At 33.9% G+C, this 6,643-nt stretch overlaps 1 long non-coding RNA gene across 2 annotated transcripts; it reads left to right on the top strand.

Annotated features, from left to right (window-relative positions):
• The first annotated feature begins 263 nt into the window (after window positions 1–263).
• LOC147530710 (uncharacterized) lies at window positions 264–2,567 on the top strand. 2 transcript variants are annotated; one of them, XR_015227145.1, is made up of 5 exons: window positions 264–460; window positions 506–742; window positions 1,093–1,123; window positions 1,338–1,692; window positions 1,994–2,567. It is a non-coding gene; the product is annotated as an uncharacterized LOC147530710 (long non-coding RNA). The 2 variants fall into 2 exon arrangements; XR_015227144.1 differs by lacking the exon at window positions 1,994–2,567 and having other exon boundaries at window positions 1,338–1,775.
• The last annotated feature ends 4,076 nt before the right edge of the window (window positions 2,568–6,643 follow it).

Genomic DNA, 6,643 nt, shown 5'->3' on the forward strand with positions numbered 1-6,643 from the left:
GTGAATAATAACATAGACTAGATCCCCTTTTATAAGATAATAAACCTTCCTAGATAGACTCAAACTAGGATTCCTAAAATAATAAACTACTCAAACATAGAAACTTTAAAATAAAGAAACATCAAATTAAAGTAACTTCTATTCTACTAAATAGACTACTATTAAGACTTAATAGGGTGTGGGCACGCGTGGACGTGGGCCCACATGCCTATGCGCCTGCATCATGAAGTCTTTCCTGTTATATTCTCTTACTTACCTAGGATATCATTTGGTGTAACATTTATAGGTCATGGGCAGAAGAGGAAGTTTTGGGAACGGTACAAGTGGTTTTCAATCACAGCCTGCATATACTGGCATAAAAGACTCTTTCAGAGTGTTTACAGAGAGGGTGGAGTTCGTTCTTTCTATCGAGGTGTAGGTATGTACTGTTCATTTTTGCCTTTCTTTTGGATGTCATAATGTGATGGCAACTACTTCATTCCTCATTGTGATTACAAACTACTAGTTACTATAAGTCATATATATATATATATATATATGGATTGTTCGTATGGTTTCATCCATTCGTAAAGTGAATTACAATTCTTTCTTTTTCTGTCATTGAGCAGGTCCAACACTCAAGAGGCATGCCCCTGAAGAACACCAACGTTCTGTAATGATGCGCCTATCTTGTGGAGCTTTAGCTGGATTATTTGGTCAGACTTTCACATACTCATTAGACGTTATTAGAAGACAGATGCAGGTATTCCAAGTTCCTGGTAACTGTGCCTCTTTGTAAACTATTTCCGATCTTGGAACTCTCATCCAGACGCACATACTTGTCTTTTTTGAGGATTTATCACGAGTGTGGCGTTTAGTAGTCTTATCAACTACCTTAACTTTAGGGCGAAATGTCATCCTCGTATCTGATCTCAAGAGAAAAAAATCAAAATATAAAAAGAGACCCTCAGGGATAGTTGAAAATTTGTTAATTTGAAGCTTCAAACAGCAATTTAGACTAACGAAGTTAGTTTCTCTAAAATTTTATTTAGTTCTAGAGTACTAAGAGTTTCCAGTCTGTCTTGAAATTTATCTTCTTCGTGATATTTTCAGGTCCAAAGTATGCAACCATCAAATCCTGCAGGTGAGACTGGATATAGGAGCACAACGACAGGACTTTCCTCCATTTTCCGTAATCAAGGATTTAAACAGTTGTTTGTTGGATTAGGCATCAAATATGTGAAGGTATAACACTAGATTTAGATTCCTCTTCTTGAGCTATTTTTTGTTGATTTCGAGTTTAAATAAGGAAAAAAAGCAGCTTCAAGTTTCTGACGGGTTGGGTTCTTTTGGTGTAGATTGTTCCTTCAGTTGCAATTGGTTTCGTAGCATATGATATGATGAAGTCATGGCTACGAGTACCTCCACGACAAAAACCTCCGTCAGTATCTATTGTATGAAGGGCCAAATTTGCAACCACAAATTGCTCAAAATGGAGAAATCAGAAATTGTTTGAAGTTCAAATGGCTAAAATGATTCATCTCTTATTAGTTCATGTCTCATGGTTCTCATTGTTAGAAATCATATATGATTCCGTGAAAAAACTAGAAACTAGCATGAAGGTGGTGGAGTTAATGCTCTAGGAGAGGCTCTAAGCTCTCTTCCCCTCTGGGGTTACATGTAATATCCACGAGCGCCTCAGCTGTTTAAAAGGTATTTCTTGTAGTTTTGTAATGGGAAATATTATGAATCAATTTAAAACATACGAGAAAATACGGTTTTAAGGACGGTCAGAATTCTGTAGTGTTTGTTTTCTCTAAGTCAGATCTGATATCTGGCTCAAGGTTTAAATTGACTCGACTCATAATTCAGAGTGTTAGTTATTGTCCAACTCTCGATGTCTAATCCGTCTAAATGACTAATTTGCGTTGATTTCGGGTATATTTGAATACCATTTTAGATAAAGACATGTCAGATTTAAACCCTGACCTTGTTTTTCTTCTTTTCATCGAAGGTATGATTTTAACGCTTGCAACGCCATGAAGATGTTTATGGGGAGAGAGGCTTAGAAGCTGTTAGGGCGAAGCCAATGCGATATCATACCTCACTAGGTCAGCTCAGTTGACCGGAGTTCTATATACTGGTGTGTGCGCCCACTCGAAAGCCTAGAGCACTCTAAGGTACACGAGTCTCGCCCACCTGAAGGCCTTGAGCACACTTTAAGCTACACGAGCATGGTCCTACCGAAGGCCTTGAGCACAGGTACGAGTGTAACCCATTCGACCCTTTGTCCCAGGCTCTGAGGGATGGTTGATACAATCTTGGACTATCATATTCCTTTATACTAGGAAACCATACTTAAAGACCAGTTTTGGTCTACTCTGATACCGAGATGACAACCAAGCCTCATGATTGTCAAATGTTTGACATTTCTTCCTATCTTCTCTGAATCCAAGATTGTTATTTTGAAATTCTTCTGTTTTGATTGTCAAGATGGGTGGTTTTCAGGTTCTCATTTGACTTCTGAACTTGAACAAATTTTATGTTTATATAATATAACGTTTCTTATTCCGGAAATATTTAGAAAAGCTTGTTAAAAATGGTTATAGTATAATTCAATATGACCATGACTTTGTGGGTGCACCTTCACACACGACAATAAAGTCAGTCATTCCAATTTCGAATATGATGTTATAGTTTTTCTCATTACAGAGATTATGGGAAGTTTCAAGGGTTAAGAGGGTGACCATCACTTTACAACACTCATCTAATATAATGTATTTAGGTTATTATATATATTAAAGAGTATGAATTGATAATCTTTTATGACATACTGGCTCTAAATTTTAATCAAATAAATCATTTAACAATAACTTAGTTTTATCTAATTTACTTAGGACATTGTTAAACTACTCTGCAAATGAGTTAGTGCAATAGTTTGTTTATGACAAAAGACTCGTCACTTCATAGCACTCAAAATGTTCGTACTAAGGTCCGTGCCGGAGATACGGGTTATACCTAGTCTTATACAAACCTAGAGAGTTTGAGCAACCTAATTAAATCGAAAAATTTAGAGAGAGTCGCACTCCGAATGTAATGTACTAGTTCATGTTGTGGCTGTGGTTGCAAGATTTCAGACGGATACAAGAAAAATATGTCAGTGTTTTCAATACTAATGACTGATGTGGACTAGTATATGCAGGGGCGGAACCAGAATTTAATACTAGAGAGGGCAAGCCCAAAGTCTCTATAAAGTAAACTTCTACATATAATACACGTTTACAAGATACAACACAAAATAACTTTTTTAAGAACATCCTTTCATATCATGATTTCAACATTTATCTTAACAATCTAAACAAAACAACAGAAGTAATATTTTGACTTAAATTTACAAATTAACGTAACATTGGATAATACAATTGAGTACTAAAATATGAACAAAGAAGTCACATAATTTTATTATTCATTAATCTAAGGTCGTCGTGTTATAACTATCCAATGACACTTGAAGTAGAAAATATTACTTAGCCGAGAGTGTATCCGAGCAAAACAAGATTACCCAAGAAAAACAAGATTTTTTCAATAATTGGTCACTTAATTTAGGATCCCTGTTTGAAACCAAAATGAAAATTAAAAAGAAAACCAATTCAAAATGAAAAATAACCAAAGGGAGACAGCCGGGTTTGAACCTGTGCTTGTGGGTTGGAAGCATAAGGCCTTCACCACTAGAGCTAACAGTAAACCACTGTAAGCAGTGGTAGATTGCGTTATATTTGTGGAGACCAGGCCGGGCAGCTGCCCGGCCTGGTCTCCACATAGTTCCGCCCATGAGTATATGTATTAATTAGATGGTGACTAATATATGGACAATCAAATATCTTATGTGGAAAACAATTTTATGTGGACAAATGAAAAAATTAAAAATCTTATTTGAACAACAATTTTTTAGGGGGGCAATTACTCTAGTTTATTTTATTCATGTCCTCTAAAATTTAGAGGTTTTACTTTTAAGTCTTCACATTTTCTTCTTCCAAACACCCTATGTAGCACCTTCTTCTTCTTCTTCTCACTAAGAACTACTAAGTTTTTGGAGAGAAAATTGTGGGAATAGTTGATCATGCCAAGACCAAGGAAATTAAAAGAAAGATGAAAGTTGCTTTAATGGAGTTAATGAATTGAGGTCGAATGTTGCATTGGTGGAAGAGATGCAACAAATCAGTTTAAAATTAAGGTAGAAAATACCCTCAACCACTTGAATGTTTACAAGATACTTCAATCCCTCCATTCCTCTCAAAAGACTTATGATCTTGTGGGTTATCGGTCATTACAGATGATCATTTCTTAGGGATCAAGTGGTCAGCCTTTCGTGGTTTTGGATCAAGTTGAATCTGACAAAGTTGTTCTTCCCAGAAATTTCAAACACAAAAATTTCTTTGTTTGGTAGTTCAACAATTTTGTGGATTGGGGGTATTACAGTAACATAGCTATTACCCACACAGGGCTTCTCTTATATGTTATGTGAATAATTTCTTGTTTCAAAAGATAGTTTTTTTTCTTCCTGTTATTTTGTTAGTGTATTTCTAATTCTTTCATTTGCTTTGTTAACTAGTAATTGATTTTGTGAATCAATCTTTCCGAGTAACTCTTGTAATATATTGAATGGGTTGTTGAATAATATATTTGCAAATACTTGTAAGTTTCTTTGTTGGGATGAAAGAAGTGGAGAAGGAGAAGAGCAAGGAGAAGAAGATTAAGAAGAGGAAGGAGTAGAAGAAAAATGATAGTTAATTAGGTTTTCTATCCTTAGATTAATTAATGTTAACTATTGTGGTTGTTCACGTATTGACCTAATACATGTTATTTCACTTAAGGGTCTCAAAAGGTGATCTAATCGATTTATACATTATGGACCATAAAATATCAATTTAAAGTGTGGGGAGCATATTATCAATATGTTATGAGTAAATCCCCTCAAAAGTAACCAATTAGGCAGTTTCCATTTTATTCAGGGCAAATCCCTAAACCAGAGATATGACGTGATTTCCCAACTCCCATTTTTGAGAAATCTGAAACAACGTACATTCTCAAGGTTTAGAAGGTCCTGTCCAAATCATAAGAGTAATACTGAAATCTACTATATCTTCAAGCTATGGATTCGGGTAAGTACCTGTAACCTTTTACACCTCTTTAATTCATCAAATAGAGATCTTGGTTATTTTCATTATTTGTGATCTTCATAATTTCTATGCATGAGTAATGAAATTCCATCATCTGGTATCAGAGCCTCTGTTTCTTGGATTCATGATATGTTTAAAGTAATATTATTCATCAGTTTTGTGTTGAATTTTCATTTAACATAAAATATCAAGAGATGCGTTGGTTTAAATCCCTTATTTGTTGGTAGTTCTTATTTTCTTTAAAGAGGTTTAAATCCCTTAAATCTTGGGTAGTTGTTATTTCTAATATTTTTTTTAAACCGATCTCGTAAAGGAAATCTTTTCATTTTTTGGATTATCTTTAAGAACTTTGTTTGAAAGATAATTTAAGTTCAGAAAAATATTTGGGGATCTAATTTTGAAAAATTATAAGTAATTGCCTTTCATATTTGTAAATACTTTATGATCTTCCAAAGATTATCTTCTTATCATAACCAATTTTAAGTTTTATCACTCTTATTAGGGTTTTTAGAGAGAAAATCAAGAATTAGTTAGTACAATTTTGTTTTTAAAATTCTGTCAACTATTTTGGGCCAGAGAAATATTGATTAGATATTAATTTGTCCCTTCCATAATATCTGTTATTCGGTTCTTTACAGAGAAAATTAAGTATCATTTCCTCTTGACATGATTTTTCACTAAATCAAAATGTTTAGAGAATATTAAGATACCATTACAATTGCTTTAGATACTCGAGGAGATAAAGGTTTTCAAGTAATATTTTTGTTGTTGACCCTTAATAGTTACTTTATTTTATATTTTCTCTGATTATGTTTATTTCTTAGTTTTTAAGAATTTGAAGAATCCACAACTCTCTATTAATCTCGTTAACGGACACTAAATAGAATATTTCGGTTATGGGTGCTCATAGCAATTACCGAGGGTGTCTAGAGGAACTATTCGGCATGGCGTCTAACCTATTTAGCAAGGCGCATATAGTATTTGTCAGGGCGCCTATAGCACTGGGTGCTAATAGCATTTTAGGGTGCCTTTAACAGTAAGTGTGGGTGATTGTAACAGTAATTTTGGATGCCTGTAAGATCAAATTTGGGCACCCATAGACCTCTAATTGCTCATTTTCGAGTACTTTATCTATCTCACATCAATGTACTTATTTTATTTGTAATGCATGAATTGTGAGTTATTGTTGAGTGCCTTAATTGAGTGTTTAAAGGCACCACCTTATGTTTCTAATACTACATAATGCACATTTAATTTTTGGTTTATCGTTAATTCTGGTAATATTGATGATGATTTCATGTCTATGCGTAATTTGGATTATCAATTAATCTTTAGTGTATATAATATCTTTGTTGATATTTATTCCATCTGTAATCAGAAACAGGATCAAGTGATTATATGTCGATAATCATTAAACATAAGTTTAGGTTATTGATTAATCTTGCACAAGATATTATGATTTTAATTTCGTCAAGAACTTAGAT

The sequence above is a fragment of the Eschscholzia californica genome, unplaced genomic scaffold (assembly GCF_041429995.1).
Source record: "Eschscholzia californica isolate CP2 unplaced genomic scaffold, dmEscCali1.0.p SCAF_6, whole genome shotgun sequence".
Lineage (NCBI taxonomy): Eukaryota > Viridiplantae > Streptophyta > Magnoliopsida > Ranunculales > Papaveraceae > Eschscholzia > Eschscholzia californica.